Source organism: Leptopilina heterotoma, unplaced genomic scaffold (genome assembly GCF_015476425.1).
Source record: "Leptopilina heterotoma isolate Lh14 unplaced genomic scaffold, ASM1547642v1 Lhet_11, whole genome shotgun sequence".
In the NCBI taxonomy this organism is placed as follows: domain Eukaryota; kingdom Metazoa; phylum Arthropoda; class Insecta; order Hymenoptera; family Figitidae; genus Leptopilina; species Leptopilina heterotoma.
Window position 1 is genome coordinate 3,148,996 of NW_025110829.1, and position 19,032 is coordinate 3,168,027.

Below are 19,032 nucleotides of genomic sequence, written 5' to 3' on the forward strand. Positions count from 1 at the left end.
AAACAAATAATTTCATCCAATTAAATGTTCAGATCATTATTCAGATCGAGTTGACAAAGGTCAGAGAAATTTAGTCGGGAAATTCAGGGAAAAATCATGGAACTTCATCAAATAAAATGTGAGGAAAAATAATTGAATTTTAGACAAATTTTAAATCAATTTTATTTTTCAATAATTCGATTCTCGATAAATTTTTCGCTTAATTATTTAAAAATAATTGATTTAAATAAGAATTGTAGTTAAAAATTCTGGAAAATAATTGAAGTTTCAAAATTATTAAAAAAAATTAATGTTGCGAAAAATTTTAATTACAAAATTTTAGAACCATTCAATTCTTTAATATTTAAAAATTAGTGAAAATTTTCGTTAAAATTGTAAATTTTAATTGATTTTTTAACTTGTTAAAAATAATTGATTTAGTGAAAAAATTTTAGAAAAAAAATTGATATTTTCACAAATTTTAGTGAAATTATTTTAAAATAATTAGTTTAGAAAGAAACTGTAGTTAAATTGAAGTTGCAGAATTACTAAAAATAATATAAATTAGAAAAAATAGTTTAGTTACAAATTCTAGAAATTAATTAAAGTTTTAAATCTACAATAATAATTGATTTACCGAAAAATTTTCAATTTCATTTCTAGAAATTAGTTTAATTTTTTAAATTACAAAAAATAATTGATTTAGTGCAAATTTTAGTTAAAAATTACAAAATTGAATTTTAAAAATAATTCATTTAGTGAACAAATTTTAGTTCAAAATTTTAGAAAATAATTAAATTCTGGAAGAGTTACAGTTGCAATTTTTAAAAATAGGTAATTAAATGTCAGAAGTTTTCTAATTAAAATTTTTGAAAATTTGAAATTCATGATGAAAGTTGAATTTTTTAATATATTTATTTTAAAAAATTTCGAATAATTAAATTTTTTTAAAGATTTATTGAAAATAATTGAATATTTTAAGAATTTTATTGAAAATTTTGAAAATAATCAAATTTTTGAAGACAGTCACAATAATTAGGGTTATAAGGGCAACAAAGATGAAATTCAAAACGGATCTAAAAATATTTATATTTTGGAAGGGTTACAATTTGACTTTCTGACATTAGTTATATATGTTACGGTCAATGTCCGGAATCGGGCAATGTCTGACAATGCCCGGGCATTATCGACATTGCCCACAACCACTGGGCATTGTCGACAATGACCATCAATTTCGGTCAATGTCCGAAATAATTTATATTATGAAGTTTTTTCGGGCAATGTCGACAATGCCCGGTCCAGTTTGGGCAATGTCAATAATTAATTTTTTAATTTAATTTAAATTCATTTTAATCGAAATGTACCGACTAGTTATAAATAAAATGTCTCGTAAATTGTAATATTATTTCGTTTACAATAGATTGAGTCTCACATTTTGTAATAATTGCTCTCACGAATAATAATATAAATATAGAGAATAGTTTTTATTTGTTTACAATAATTTGTTTATAATTACCATTATCAATTTTTAAAGCAAATATAACTTTAAATGAAGTTTTATTGTCAAAATATAGTAAAATATTGTGTTTTTATGGAAAAATGTTAGAGTACCAATTTGTAAACGCTTACTCTAATTGTCCCATTTTGTGAAAAGACATGTACCAATTATTGCAGTTTCAAATATTTCAGTCAATTTATTTACTTATTCCAATAATTTAATGTTATAAATTTTAAATCGTTAAATTATTAACTATATGGTTATAAAATGTGATGTTTTGAATTTTTTTAAATAAATTATAAAACTTAGAACTAATAAATAACCCCAATATTAATGCTCTATTAACAAAAAAATATCACTCACGTTGTCACTGGCCATTTTTACCAATGATTTAATACTTTAAAAGTCTGATTTTAATAGTATAATTAATTTAATCCTTAATGTAAACAACATTGCCCAAAAATGAATGGGCAATGTCAACAATGCCCGGGCACTGTCGTCATTGCCCGGGCATTAACACACTTTGCTGAATATTATTGAAAATGTATGGGCATTGTCGACAATGCCCAGTGATTTTGGGCAATGTCGACAATGCCCGGGCATTGTCGACATTGCCCGATTCCGGACATTGACCGTAACATATATATATATATTTTTTTTTTTTATTATTTATTTGCATGTAACGTAGATTCGAAAAGATTTGTTCAAAATAAAAAAATTAACTTGTTTTATTACACTTAGAAAAAATTTATTTTTTTATTTATTTGTTTATACACCCGTCTTAAGCCTACAATCTTGGCTATACAAGTGTTTTTACAACCGTAGAACATTCCTTACAAACATTTCTTAATACTAAATTTTTGCGCCTACAGAGCGACTTGAAAATTAGGAGTACTCGCATTTGCCTGGACCACCCGTCTAATGGGTTTTCTCGCCAGAGAAGAGGGAAACTGTAGAAAACCTCTCTGAGTACAACCGGTTTATCGACAGTCGAATTCTAATGGTGTGTACCGGACAATAATCGACGGTGCACATCATTATACTTCGACGTCAAACCTCCCGCTCAGATTATCTTACGTGCCGGAAAAATACCAAGCCAAATGGGCGCGACTATTATTTATCAATTAAATATTCACTTGAATCAAATAATATTTATTGGAGTCTATTGAATGGTATTTGAAACAATAATTTCAGTATTTGAAGCCAATACCATTTAATTGACTCCAATAAAGTAATTGAGTTCTCGAAAATAATTAATTAAAAATTCTCAAATAGTTGGAATTTCGAAATTTTTTATTGAAAAGAATTTAATATTTCGAAGTTTTATTAAATACTTTAAATTTTATTTTTAGAGGAATTTTTTAAAAAATTCTAAACATGAAAATTTTTTTAAACTTTTAATTCAATCCTTTGAAAAATTGAAATTGCTTGAATTCTCGAAAATAATTAATTTAAAAATGTCCGAACAATGAAAATTTTGTGAGATTTTATTGAAAAAGTATAATATTTTGGAAGATTTTATCATTTTTCAAGCAAAACGAATTTTTAAAGAAGTTGTATTGAAAATTTTGAAGATAATTGAATTTTACGATAAGAGTTGAAATTAAAGTTATATTGAAATTAGGGGAAATAAAAAATTGTCTGGAAAATCAGGAAAAAGTATCAATTTTTTGTGACAATCGTCTAAAATAAAATAAAATATTACCGCGGAAATATTTTTTTTTCTAATAATTTGATTATTTTGTTACAGATGTCAGTATTCTTTTATCACATCGTTTTGCATTGGTAAGTTGAAGAAATTTTTTCTCCTTTTTTCTATATTTAATATCCTCTTTATTCGCTAACATTTCTCACCGGTGTTCTTATCATTGTTCGCGAGCAATTTTCCATATAAACTTCACTCGTAAACTAAATTCTTTGAAAAGAAGTGCGGGTTTATTTTTACACCTATCATAAATGATACTGGGATTATTATTATTACACGTGGCCATATCAGGGATTTTTCGTCCTAAGAATCCCATAAGTCGGGTATAGAAGTGAAATAAAAATTTTTCCTTCGCTCTCTCAGCAAATTTTTCAGACTGCAATTTTCATTGGATTTCCTTTAAAGAGGGTTAAACGCCGTTGGCGAGATTTTCATCTATTTTTTTCCTGTCTCTCTCGCTCTCTCTCTCGTTCTCAAAGGTGGTAAAATGTTTCGCGTTTGCAGTAATGGTGAATCATTTTGAAATGTCTGTTTTTCCAAAGCCAAGCTGTGTCGACCGCAATCTCTTTCGTTATTAAGGTTTTTGACGTAGCACACAGATCTCTCTGTCTCGCTCTATTCTTTTTACGTCGACTCGCTGGAAACGTCGAGGCCCACTTTCCTCAGCCATTTCCTTTTTATTGTATAGGGGATGAAAGCGTTTTACTCCTGTGTTTGTGTTTTAAGTGTGGGTATATTAGTGCTCTCGCCCCCATCGTATTTTTGTCAGTGAACAAGGTAACAATATGATAATAGACGTTCACTCAAACCACCACCATTCTTATGTCCTTACTCTTATCATTTTCACTACGTCTAGTCAGGAGAACGTTTTCATTTCAAGGAAAACATTAATACGACCTCAAAACCCTGAACGTCGGAAACACTCGCTCTATCTTAATAACAAAAGGCTCCGACTAAAAAATAACAAAAAAAACTAAACTTTTTTCTGGCATTACACTCGCTCTTCAAGTTTGCATCACAAAAATATACTTTTAATCCATTTCTCTGTTATTTATATTTTTATACACAAAAATGAAAAAAAAAGATTCAGAGTGTATTTTTGTCTCTGGAAAATTAATGAAAAACGTTAGAAATGTAAATTTGGAACAATCTTTTTTTGAGAATTCGAAAATTCTTTCCACATTGTCTACTGTACTATTTATACTTGGTTAATTATTAATTAATTATTAATTTGATAAATATATAAATTTTCTTCATTTTAAAAAAAAGGGCTTCGCACTCATCTAGGTACTAAAACCTACTATTTATTAGTACTTTTTTAGGGTTCCGTACCCGGTAGGAACCCTATTAAAACGGTTACGGAAAATGACCATGTACCCTTCCCTAGCGCTCACAGTTTTTCATCTAGAGAGCTAAAAATTGGTACACATATGTGACGCGACACGATAAAAGGGACCTGTCGTTAAAAAAATCGATTTTGAGATTATGGTGCTATTCGACAGATTATTCTTTGCTCTTTCACGTGAAAAAATCAAAAGTTGAAAAACTTAAATAGTGTTAATAATATAAAGCCCGAAAGTTAAGCATGTACGCGTAAATACACGGGTTTTCTGCGCATGGCGTCGCTTTAAACGCTCTCCCTGTAAAATTCTCTTTTGCGGCGATAGGTCCCTTTTCTCGTGTCGCGTCACATATGTATTTTCACGCGTAGATTACACGAAAAATATAGCGAACGTGATTGGGATTGAACTTCATAGAGTTTTCCGCGAAAAACATCAAATTTTGTCCGCTTTTCGCAAAAAAAGGCATGTACCCCCCCCTAGAGCTCACAGTTTTTTACCTAGAAAGATGAAAATTATTGGTATGCATATGTATTTTAAAAAATGGATTACAGGAAAAATATAGCGAACATATTTGGTATTGATCTTCATAGTGTTTTCAACAAAAAACTCGAAAATTTTGAAAATTTCGAACAAAATTCATGTTCCCCCCCCCTCCCTGGCGCCTATAGTTTTTTATCTAAAGAGCTGAAATTTGGCATACTTATTCGTTTTTACGCATAGATTACAGGAAAAATATAGCGGAAGTGATTAGAATTTATTTTCATTGTGTTTTCATCAAAAAACTAAAATCTCTTTTTGCAAGCTCGAAAATTCTTTAACCCTTGCTGGTTCTCTTAATTCTTAATCTAGTGGACTAGCGTTATACATTTTTATTTATTTTTTCGTGTAGATTTCAATAAACATACAGAAAAAATTATCGGAATTCATCTTCATATTTTTTTTTTGCGAAAAACTAAAAAAAATTTCGTTTTAAAAAAAAAGTGTGTACCCCCCCCCCCTTGTTTTTCACAATTCTTGGCCTATTGGACTGCAGTTTTGCTTATTTTATGTATTTTCGTGTGTAGATTTTAGGAAAAATATAGCGAACATGATTGGATTTGATCTTCATATTTTTTTATCTCACAGTTTTTTATCTGAAGAGATGAAAATTGGTTATTTAATTTTTCCCACCTGTGGATTACAGAAAAAATTCAGCGAAAAATATTGGAGTTGATCTTTATATTTTTTCAGCAAAAAATTAGAAGTTTTAAACGAGGGTACGGAACCCTCGGTTTTAGTACGAGTTCTACTCGCACTTGTCCGGTTTTTTACAATTAGTTACTATTTGGATAATGTTTTTAAATTTGTGACACTAAAAGATACTTTTTTCTTTTTTTTTAAATACAGAAATTTAAATCTGCTAATATTTTAAATAAAAAATTATTCTTAATTTTAATACATAATTTCCTTCTTGAAATTTTCTTGAAAAGTGTATTTCTATAATTATTATAATTGCCTATGAATTGAAATACTAGGCTTACCATCTTTAAGAAACTTCCTGCGTTATCATTAAAATAACGTAGGAAGGGATAGTATATGTCAAAGAATTCGGAGAATCTCGGGGTGCATGTAGCTCAGTGGTCAGAGCAGTCTACCGGCAATAGAAAGGTCGTGGGCTCGTATCCCACCATGCTACCGTCTTTTTCTGAGTTCTTTGATAATTTTGAAATTATTTATTAATTTCGAAAATATTTTTCAGATTAAGCAGGTTTCTGTATTCGGGCAGCTGTGCTGTCGATACATATGAAATCTAAGAGCTTATAGAGATTTATTTAAGATATTTAATTTATTTAGTAAAAATTTGATTCGGATAATTGATAGCTTCTTTCTTCTTAATGTATTTCAAATAATTGAATTTCTATATGAAAATTTTATTATTTATGATAGTAATTGAATTTGATTAATTTTATTCTAAAGTAATTGAATTCTTTTGAGAAATTTTATTAAAATAGTAGATATTGAAAATATTTTAATTTCAGCGAAAAATTTTATTATTTGTGAAAGTAATTGAATTCTTGCGAAAGATTTTTTAAAAATTTTAGAAAATCCTTTTGAAACAATTCAATTCAATTTCAAAAATTTTTAGAAAATCTTTCGCAAGAATTAAATTATTTTAATACAATTCTAATAAAATTATTCGAAATAATTGGATTATTCTTAGAAATTTTCATAAAATGATTTTTAAAAAATTCAATTATTTAAAAAAAAATTAATAAAATTCGATGCAAGAATTTAATTATTTTTATAAATAATAAAATTCTTCACAGGATGTTAATTATTTATAAAATACAATTTTATAATTGAATTCCTCGAAAGAAATCAATTATTTTCAAAAATTTTGATAAAATTCTTTATAAGAATTTAATTTTAAGAAATAATTATTCTATCAATTATTTATTTTTTTTTTGAAATAATTGAATTTTTGAAGAATTCTAACTAAAAGTTTGGAAAATAATTGAATTTCATAAAAATTTATATAGAATTTAAGTTATCAGGATAAGAAAAAATATTTTTCCAAAAATTTTTGTTTAAAAGATGTTTTAAAACGGTTTCTAGTAAATAATTAAATAACTATTTTCAAATAAAAATTAAAATGAATAATATGATTCTAATTTGAATTGATTTCAGAATAAATAATGACAAAAAGAAATTTGTATAATTATTTTATATTTTATCAATGTTTTTAAATCTTGTTAATTAACTCTGTGTATATTGTTATTCTATTATGTATTACTATAATTGTAGATTTAAAACTTTAAATTTTTAAACAAAATTTTAATTATCTTATGTAATTATCTTAAAAAATTTTTAATCAACATTGCAGATTTTTAAATAATTCAAAAATTTTTTGACAGAAAAAAGAAAAATTATTCAGGGGAACAGCAGAGAATTTTAAAAATAAGATTTTGTAACCACCTTGATTACTAGTTGATAAAAATTAAAAAATAGAAATTCAAAATAGAAAATTAATGTTAAAATTGGAAGAAATTTTGAAGTAGTAAACTGGATAGCAAGTAAATAAAAAATTTGAAGGTCTTCCTTGTAAATGAAAAGAAAAATCGAAATTTGGATGATCTACGAGACAGAGAACTTTTGTTTTTGTGAAGATGTGCGCAGTATTTCATTCCCCATCCACCTATAGTTAAGACATTTTTCTTTTACGTACTATTTCAAATATTTTCTCTATCTTGAGCCGGAAAATTTAATGTTAGTAAACTGGAAGAGATATTAACCGCTGATTGAAAATAATTTCCACTCTACTAACAGTAAGAGGTACAAACTTGCGGAGAAGTAGTACATACTGTAGACTTATCGATTCAATTGTAAGTTTGGACCATCTCCAGGAGTAATGCACTAAATTTAGTGGAGTCGAGCATAATTGAGCCTCTTAAGTCGAGTTGGTTACTTCTGCGCTTCATTGATCCTTTACTCTCTTCTCTTCTTCTTCTTCTTCCTCTTCTTCCTCTTCTTCTTCTCTCTCACAACGATTGTTGAGTTTCAGATTACTTCTTCGAAACAGTTGAAACTCGAAACTACCATCCTCCTCGTCATACCAGATTTGATACAAACCTTTCAAATTCCAAGAATCAGTGGGAAAAAACGAGGGAAAAAAGATGAACAGTAGATATAAAATGCCTGATATGTAAGATTAAAGATTCTGAAATTGAGATGCGATTTTACATAAATCGGAATTGTTATACTGGAAATAGAGGGAGAAAAAGAAAGAAAAAAAAGTAAAACTCAACTTTCCCTTTCAATAAGTCGTCAAATTTAAAATCTATAAAAGTTTATAGTGTGCTTCAAAAAAAAAAAAGTCAATTTTGGTTTGAAGTGATTTGAAAGTGGCCTATTCACAAGCGTTTTTATGAGCTGGTGAAACTATTTAAATATAGACCCACCTCTCTCTCTAAAAAGTAATAAAACGATTATTCCATCTAACAGAATAGCAATATATATTTTATATTATACTCCAAATGGTTATTCCCACCAACGAATTTTCATACACATGATACACCTCTTTCTCTCATTCGATAATTTCATTCATAATTCAATGAAATTTGAATTTTAATTCATGCAATTCAAACGGTTCTTCTTCTCTCATTTAATATCCACATATTTTTATTATTAACATTATTACATACAAATTTTTGCTTTTTTTAAATGCATTTTATATACCTATAATTATCGCTATTGGCTATAATTTACAATTCTAATATTTAACATTCAAATTTCAGTTATGTATTAGCAAAAAAATAAAGAGAGAAAATTAAAAAAAATCTTTAAATTTTATCATTATTTTTTATTATTGTTTTCTAACTGTTAGAGGAAACTCGTTTGCAGTTTTATTGCACTAATTAGAAGAAATTTAACCATTTTTCCTTCTGTCGCAAAGTTCGATTTTTATGTTTATTATTTTTTATTTTTATTATTATTTTTTCATTATTATTATTATATTTATTATCATTATTATGTTTATTTTTTTAAATTTTACTATTATTATTTATTATTATTAGGTTATTACTATTTTTATTATCATTAATATTAGAAACAGAAAACTCTTTCTAAACTTTCATTATCTAGGAAAAGTAGAATACAATTATTATTATCTACGCATTAGATATAGTACAAATTCTCATTAATTTGAATCAGTTTCATTTTACTAATTGTTTTTTATTTTAATTTTTCTGAGTAGAAGGAAAATGTTTAAGAACTCATTTATTAGTAAATTTTAACGATTGGTTTCTCTAAAATAAAATTTTTCTATATTTTTTTTATTTTAGGAATTGAAGTTGAATTTAATTTCTAAAGTAAATTTCTAATTTTTGTTTTTTCTACATTTTTTTCATCTAATCAAGTTCAATTTCTCAAAAAAAGGTTTGCTAATTAAAATCAATTTCTAAACTTTTTTTCCAGTAAAATATCAATTTGTAGAAATTGTTCACCTACCTACTTTCTAAATCTAAATTAGTAAAAAGTCGTCCAATAATTGAAATTAGTAAAAATGTTTGCTAATTTCTGGTAATTTTTTTAATTCGACTTTTACAATTCAATTCAATTTAATTTAAAAAAAGAATTAATTTGAGAGTTTAATTTAAAAAAATAATATAAATTTTTAAATTCCACAAGTTTTGAACGTTCAAATGAACAAAAATAATTTTTTATTAAAAATATTTTCATAAATTTCTGATTAGAAGAAAAATTAATAACTTCAATTTTACATTTATAGAAACTTTATAAACAATTGTTTAATATTGACTCAAAATTATTCCAATAGAATTTAATTTGAAGAAGAAATAAATAAATTTCGTTCAGTCGAACGTTCGGAACTTTAGGATCGTAAATTTTTTATAAGTTTGCGTTCATTTGAACGTTTCCTATGTGACGCCCCAAGATGTCAAGGTGTCAAATTTTCTTCTTGATTAATATCATAGGAACAGTAGGATGCAGAATATCCCATTTTAACTTTCAATTTTAATTTAATCATGCTTCTAAATCTATTTGTATTGTCTTGTATGGATGTATGTTGTGAATGTATTTTAATTTAATTATTAACCATTTAATTAATTTCAACAATTTTATATTTTTGTTAATTCAAATTTCACATCGTTCTCAATATTATAATTTTACAATTTTATACAAAAGGATGCACGAACGACAATCTGGTTCCTCGGGTTTTTCCTCTCATTTGTTTGATGAATCTGAAGTTACCAACGTTGATTCAACGAAAAACTTAAAAAAAAATTTTCTCAGGATATAAATTTTTCTGGTATATTTTTAACCCAAGTAAACTCTCCAAAACCTAAAATAAAAAAAAACGTGGGAAAAAAAGTGATTTTTATTTTTTTTTGGCAAATTTTTTCCAAAAATCACGAAATTTCAATTAAATTTATAATTCCTTGCCTCGGTAGTCATCTTTTTCTTTTGATAATTGTTTATTCTAATGTCGTGTGCCATTTAAAAAAAATTCCAAGTAGTTCCAAGTCGGGGAAAGCAGTGATTTTGATTTTTTTAATGAAATTCTAGGATTTTTGTAAAAAATTCGACAAAAAAAATAAATATCACTGTTTTCCCCGACTTGGAATCACTTGAAATTTTTTTAAAATAACGTCTAATGTCAAAATAAACAATTATCAAAAGAAAAAAGTGACTACCGAGGCGAAGAATTATGAATTTAAATGAAATTTCGGAATTTTTGGAAAATTCGTGACACAAAAAAATTCAAAATCACTGCTTTCCCCGACTTGGAATTACTTAAAATTTTTTTTAAATAACGTGTAATAATAAAATAAACAATTATCAAAAGAAAAAAGTAACTACCCAGGCAAGGAATTATTAAATTACTTGAAATGCTCGGATTTTCCAAAAATCCGTGACAAAAAAAACCAAAATTACTGTTTTCCCCGATTTGGAAACGTATAAAATTTTTTTTAAATAGCGTCTAATATTAAAATAAACAATTATCAAAAGAAAAAAATGACTACCAGGTCGAGGAACTATGAATTTATTTAAAATTTCGTGATTTTTGGAAAAAATTCAAAAAAATAGAATAAAAATCACTGCTTTTCCCACGTTTTTTTATTTTAGGGTTTGGAGGGTTTACTTGGGTTAAAAATATACAAGGAAAATTTGTATCCTGAGAAAATTTTTTTTTAAGTTTTTCTTTGAATCAACGTTGGTAACTTCAGTTTCATTTTGTTTGAGATCATTTGCGGGAATTCCTCTTTTTTCTCAATGTACTAACATTCCAAAAATTATAAATCTAAGTTACAATAAAGGAGTGAGCCCTCGAACTGGAAATAGTGTCAAACCAATTTTTTTTTTGGATTTTTATCCTTAAAATAACATCTAGCAATAGATACACTGAGAGACCTTTGGGACTGCAGCGGAATAATGTATGAGATAGCAGCTCCACTATGGTTTTAGTGCGCTGCGGTACAATTTTGGGCGCGTGACAGTCCAAAATGTTGGTGAGCAGCTCACCGAAGTAGTGGGGATGCCGCCTTTGGTTTGCAGCTGAACAACTTTTGGACTGTCACGCGCCCAAAATTGTACCGCATCAACCTAAAAGTATTGTCCTGTAGCGTTCCACTAAAATGGTCAGTAGCAGCCTATCGAAAGTCTGCTGCTGACCCAAAGGTCTCTCAGTGTAGAATTTTAAAGGAAGAGTGCAATAAAATTATTAAAAAGGACAAGAGTTGAGCCCTGCAATAAAATGCAATTCGTCTGGTCCTAGGGTCGCAGATCCCCCCCCCCCCCGCAAGCACATGTTTGCTAATTGTTGCACCTTCCTGGTATAAAAATTATACCTGGTCCACGTGGACTACGACCAGAAATTTTTTAGTTTTTGGGCGTTACTCTATTTATTTCTTAGCAAATAAAAATCCTTAATTCCCCTTTTTCCAAAATTTTTCCACTTCCTAAAATTTTCGCAAATTCCTCGGAGAGTGGGAACGAACGACGCGGGTACCCGGAGCGTCGTCCAGCATCTTTAAGTCAGTTCTTTTTCGGTCACTGTTCAGGGATTTGGAAATTGGTTCTTTTCTTGAACATATTTTTTTCCTTGAGGTTCGACCTAAAGATTCTAGCAGTCCAATTATTTGGCTGAAAACGCATTTTCTTTTAACAAGTATAAATCCTCGGAATAATATTGTTTAAGTTAAGAGCCAAGGACCATTTCTCTTGAACATACCGTTCAATCATTTAAAATATTTAAACGCAACTATTGTATCAAATCAAATTCTCAAGTGTTAAAAATAAATAAGTGTATAAAAATAAATTCTTATTTTCCTTCAAAATTTCCCTAAAACAACAATAAGGTGTAGTTTTAACTCCTTAAAACCTAACAAGATCTCACAACTATTTCTTTTGCCGCTCGAAGAAATAGTAAATTTTTAACAATTAATTAAATTAGATGAACGAGATTCACCATTTTATTATTAATAACTTTGTTTTCTTTTAACTAAATATTAATTTTTTTGGTGACATTTTATGTTGATTTTATTAATTTGTTATATTTTTCTTATTATGTTATGTAACATAAGATATTTCTGGTGACTAGCTTCCAATTTTATTTTATTTCCATGCCGTTCCGTAACACCTATTTCAGGAATACAATACATTTAATTAATGAAAAATTGTTAGAAAGTCAAATTTTAGGAATTAAACTTTGTACAAAAAAATATTTTTTACTGAATAGTGAGATTCAAAGACAAAAAGGCGCTAATTCAAATTAGTGAAAAAAGTGTTCTACAATATTTACATTTATTTTATAATTTTGTCATTTTCGAAAAAAGTGAATGACAGAAAATTCTTCAAGAACAAAAATTATAAAACGACCATGAAAATAATTGATAATCAAGAAATGTAAATTCACACTGCAAAAACTGGTATCTCACTCGTGTCTTAAAATGAGTTGCTTTAAGTGTTTAAACCATTGAGATACAAAATCTGTTTTATACTGAGACATTTACTTTCATCTCGTGTCTCATTTTAAGACATTAAAGGTAACTCAATGCGTATAAGACACGTAAAACGACTTCTTAGTGTGAGACTGATACTCGAAACACATTTCGTGTCTCAAAATGCATTGCTAAATGTGTAAGACACTTTGAAACGTCTTAAAATGAGACACATTACATATCTGTTTCAAATATGTGGACTAAGACATCTTATGTGTTTCAAATATGGGACAAAACGTCTCAAAATGAGACACTTGTTTTTGCAGTGCATGCACCACATATATGAAACCTTTAGAAACATAATTAAATAGACAAATTTCAAATGGATAATCAAAAATCAACGAGATTTCAATCTTTCCCAATGTACGCGCCACACTGGAGAAACATTTTTTTTCCAATTCATATTTACATAAGATAAATGAGTTAGAATTTGGAAATAATTTTTTTTCGTCTTTCTTTTTGTAATGCGGAATGTATTAAAAAAAATAAGAAAAAAAATCGTCGATGACTCAATGACATCGATGGAGTTTTAAGTTACATTCTCTTTTACAAGAAGCGGATATATAGACACGATAGCATAATAATGGATACGTACTTCATCGATTTATCATCCGGGGCTTTTACATTATAACGAAACCTTAGGTTGAAAACTGTCAGAGAGCTGTCTCGCGAATAAAAGTGTTGCGTTTTATTCAGAAGCTTTTTTTGTATATCTATATACATAAGTTAATGTTATACATCACGATCGATGGTGCAATGTGCGCCCGGTTTTATAAGAATGTTTATTCTTTTGCTCTCGAAAAATTATGTCTGATTGCGAAAAATTATTTCAACAAGAAGCGTCCTTAACGAGTCTCTATAATTGTTCCCGTTATTACCCTACTCCTCTCTCTCTCTCTCTTTCTTCCATTCGGCGCAATTCGCCGGGTATTTTAACCGGTTTTTCGAAGGTACACGAGAGAACGAGAGAGAGTGTCGGCTAAACTTTTTTACGCACTTTTGCTCTGATTGGATGGTATTGTTATTATAATATTAACAAAAAAAAAGAAGTTGGAAAACTTTTCTTACCAGGAGAATAAACAAACTATTCTTTAAAATTTTAAACTGTCGTGGAAATTTTAGTTCAGACTATGGTAAGATACTTTCATTGAAAATCAGTGATATTTCGCTTACTTTGTGGTAAAATGGAGGAAATATTTCGTAAATAATTATTTTCTCTAAATTTGATTAGAAATAATTAAAGAATTATAAATATTGACGAACATCTTGAGATTCAATATGAAGATGCTACTCTCCACTTGAGAACGCCGAGGTCACCGTTAGATGTCAGAAGAGTTGACAAAACTAGATGCCGCGCCATCTAGTGGTGATCTTGGCGTTCTCAAGTAGAAGAGTTAAACATTATTCTTCAAAAGTTATTTTTTTAACTTTTTATGACAATTTTGATACTATAATTTTCAAATTAAGTCTACGGTTTGAAATAAAATTTTTGATTTATTCATTTATTTAGTAAGTAAATTGAGGCTCCGCATCTTAAAAGGGCACTTTCAGCATTGATTTTAAATGGTAAAAGTGCTCTTTTAAGAATGAAATAAAAATTATTGTAATAAATTAATTTATTTGATATAATAGTCAAGTTACAGATTATTTCAATCAATTAAGCTATTTCTCAATGTGTGTATTAAGTTCTATTTTATAAAAAAAACTTTTCTCACAGTTTTGTTTAAATATTTATGATTTTTGGCCAATGTATGATTATTTGAAAATGAATTTTTTTTATTCTTCATTTTTTTTTCATTAATTGATAAAATTAATTTCGAGGAAAATTTAAAAAATTGAGCTTTCATATGCATATTTTAGAAGAAATGGAACAAAAACTGATAAATTTATTTCAAAAACGTATTTTTATGCTTTTAATGAATTAAATATTGCAACCTACAAAGAAAAATCATTTCAAAAAAAAACTATTTCCACATTTTATCAGCTTTTATTTCGTTTACATTTCAATAATTAAAAAATTCATGATATTTATTCTTTTATTAAGAATTAAAAATTGTGGTATTAAATGATAAAAATATTTTCACGGAAATATTATTTGACTAAAATTATTATCGAAAAAATATATATTTATTAGAGGTTTGAAATAATTTGTATTTATTTAATTATTTATTCATCTTTTTTTTTGAATAAATAAAAATATTGTATTTGATTGAGAGACTATTGGTTCGAACGTTGTTTTATTTGAATAAAAAAAATTTGTTTTTTCCAAGTGAATATTTATTTAACAATAGTCGATTGTTTGAAAGATTTAAATTTTTTTTTTTCTGTCTACAGGGAAAATCGAATAAAAGCAACTTTTACTATTTGTATAGGGAATTTGAATTTTTTTGTAATTTCTACACATTTCACGCTTCATATATTTTAGATTTTTATTTGTACTATTTTTAGGGTAAATTTAACTACGACCGAAAGGAAATTTTTAGTAAAATTAGTACATTTTTTCAGTACAATTAGTAAATTAATGTCCAGTACAACTGGTAATTTAATTTTTAGTAAAATTACAAAATTTATTTTCAGTGTAATTATTAATAAATTAATTTTCAGTAAAATAAGACATTTAGTTTTCAGAAAAATTAGTAACTAAACTTAAAGTAAAATTAGTAGATTAATATTCAGTAAAAATAGAAAATTTATTATCAGTATAATTAGTAAATCAACTAAAAGTAAAATTAGTGAATTTACTTTTAGATAAAATTAGTAATTTTTTTATCAGTACAATATTGGTAAATTACTTTCTAATAAAATTTAATTAATTTTTAGAAAAATTAGTAAATTTATTTTGAGTTCCCTCTAAATCAAAATTAGTCACTTTTAACAAATTCAACAATAATGGTTCGTTTATTAAATGAATTAGTAACAGTAGAGGAGAACGGGGCGAGGCAGCCAAGATGGCACATTTTGGTTTGCGAGGCAGTTATTTAAATAGGTTTTTTCAATTTTAATATCGCGTTAGAAAGCTTGTCTTACTGGCTAAAAAATCGCCATAGAACATTTTGACGTAGGTTGCACTTAAAAATTTCTACAACCCTTTTCCCAAAGGACCACATTTTGGCATATTTGAAAAAACGTGGGGTGAGGCGGCCAACTATTTTAATAGTTAAAAAAACATAACTTAAAGTTACAATTAGTGAAACATAACAAGGTAGGTGTCCTTAACTTACTTTTATTTTGTTAGTAAAATTCAAAAATTTACATTTAAATAATATTATAATAATAACATTAATTAAATTCAATTTAACATTTTAAGGAAATATAAATTTGTTATTTTAAAAAAATGGTTTAAAAAATTCAATGTTGAGTTTAAAATGTATTGGAGTAGGAAAAAAAGAGAAAACATTTAGAAGAACCAATAAAATCAACACAAAAAGACGAAAAATTTAGCGTTGGCTGCCTAACCCCACGAGTACTTTTTTAAGAAAACATCCACAAAACCCGTAATATTAAAGATATCGCAATTCCATTAACACCATCGTCTTCAGCACTAAATTCTGCATTAAAAATCACTTTACAAGAATTTTATTCGTGTAACTATATTAACTAAAATCACCAAAATAACTTTTAGAAAAGTTACATCCAAAAGTCTGTTTTCATAAATGATACTGTCATTGCTAAACTGCTGCAGCAATAATGCCCATCTGTAAGCAACTAAAGTAAACTACCATAAGCAGTCAAAATTATCAATAGCGCACGATTTGAAAAAATTATGTAGAAATAAGAAGCAATTGGCTGCCTCACCCCGTTCTCCTCTACTCAAATTTTTAATCAGAAAAGGCTAATTCATTAGTTAATTTTGTTTTCTGGTTATGTCAAATGACTAAAAAATTTGTTTTATTTTTACGAAATATTTTAATAATTTCTTTATAAATAATTAGTCAGATTTGACTACTGCATTAGTTGTTTTCTAATAATAATATTATTTATTTTTTACTATAATTAGAAAAGGATCAATTAGTTCACTGTTTTTCTGTTATTGTAATTTTCTACTAATCCAGATTTAGAGAGTGCAATTAGTAAATTAATTAAAAGTTAAATTAGTAAATTTATTTCCAGTAAGATTAGTAAATTATCTTCTGTTTTAATATAACAGAGGAAAGGAAGAAATTAGGTGTCTTAAATTTTGGTCAACAAATGACGAATTAAATTTGAATTAAACAATTGAAATTCCTTTTTCGTAGAGTAATTCTACACTATACGTACATCAACAGTTCGTATTTAATGTAATTTCGTAATTATGTTATAATTGGATTTTGTGCTGCAGGTTCATTAAAACTATATGTACATGTGTACGACGCTATAATATAATAATTTCCGACCTGTAAACGATTATAACAATATATTCTAATTGTTATAGCCGAATTACAATACATGTAAACGATGTAATATAATAGCTATAGAATAAAATCTAAATTGTTTGCGTAATGATGAAAAAGATCTTTCAATATAAATACACAAACACGATTTAATGGCGCGTCATGGTGGTTTTCTTTCTTTTTTCGCACACCTCATTGATTATTCTGCGTGCCATGTTTTCAGATGAAAAACACCTTATCAAATAAGTCAATCTCTCGATCAGATGCGCGCGATAACTTGCACACAGACACACATGCAGAAGCCAACTTTCCCCTTGGGAAAAGCTGGGGTGATTTCCTGTGATTGTTTTCGATAAGATTGAGTGATTTTAATCTTCCGATATCACAGTTGACTGAAGCTGATATCGATTAACTGCTTAGTTTTGGTTTCAAGGATAAATTCACGATTGCCTGACGACTGATTCCCTTTGTTCATTGTGCAAAGGTTCATAGTGGCGACATTAACGTGGAGAGTTGAGGTCGCTGAGAGAGAGAAATGCCAAGAGATAGGAGAGGGGATGTTGCATAGAAGGGAGAGACGATTGACCTCTGGCCTCTATCTCTCTCTTTCTCCTTCAAGATCGCCTTCTTCGCGCTGCAGGCAATACTCTCAAAATTCAATTAATTAATCTACGTGCTCGCGATTTATCTTAATACATTTGCATTCCTCTCGCCAGTGAATCCGCATCTCTGAAAGAATTGCTAATGAGTTTTTTTCTATCAACAAAAAACAGTCGAGAACTGTTTCAAGTCGGCATTTAGATTGCAAGAACAAACGTCCTTTGTGTGTTCTTCTCGAGATTGAAAGTTGAGGGAGAGAGCGAGGGAAAAAAAGAGAGAGAAAAGCAGTAATAAGTGGAATTTAAATAATTTTTATGCAACTTTATGAGACAATTTTTCCCTCTCTATTTCTTTTCTCTATCGTTTACTCTTGCGTACAATTTTTAATCTAGAAAAATATTGTCCAAAAGAGAAAAATTCTGTGTGGAGATAAAATATTTAGAAAATGATACTCTTGCACCGCATATATATATATATATCTAATATAAAAGAAGGTTTGTTTTGTTGAACATTTTTCAAGCAAAAATGGGTGTGTGATAGATGAGAATGCCACAATTTTTCTGCTCCAACGTTAGTAATAAAATTAATTGAAAAGAAGTTAATTTCAGTAAAATAATAATTTTTGAAATGAAAATCAAACATACAATAATAAAGTAATAAAATAGAATGGAATTAATAGTGCCAAGGTTTATTGCGCTTATTGATCAGTTGATTTACAGCCTCTTCTATAACTAGATTAGGGATCTGACTAATCTATCCAGCTAAGGATGACTTGAAACATTCATTTTCAAGAATGAACACTTCTTAGAATGCGATAGAGAGCCTTTTTTGTCTTTCTAACTGATATGGTCGATATTGATATTCAATATTGAGTCATTTGAACAATTCCGAAAATGTTTTGAGATTAAATTCCATTAATTAACATTAGTGAAACTTTTTCCCTCGAGATTCGAATTAGAAATTTAATTATGTTTTTTTTCGCATTTTTATTCTGATGCAGGTAAAAAGGTTTTGTTCGTTTCTTTCTTTTTTTTTTGTT

At 27.7% G+C, this 19,032-nt stretch overlaps 1 protein-coding gene across 4 annotated transcripts in view; it reads left to right on the forward strand.

The window, feature by feature from the left end:
* Positions 1 to 19,032, forward strand: part of LOC122504100 — a 220,141-nt gene that overhangs the window by 126,338 nt on the left and 74,771 nt on the right. For 3 of the 4 annotated variants that reach the window (XM_043615006.1, XM_043615014.1, XM_043615000.1), the window contains one exon: positions 3,228 to 3,262. The exons of the other annotated variant lie outside the window; for it this stretch is intronic. The gene's annotated coding sequence lies outside the window, so the exon portion shown is untranslated. The remainder of the gene's footprint in view (positions 1 to 3,227; positions 3,263 to 19,032) is intronic. 4 annotated transcript variants of the gene reach the window in all.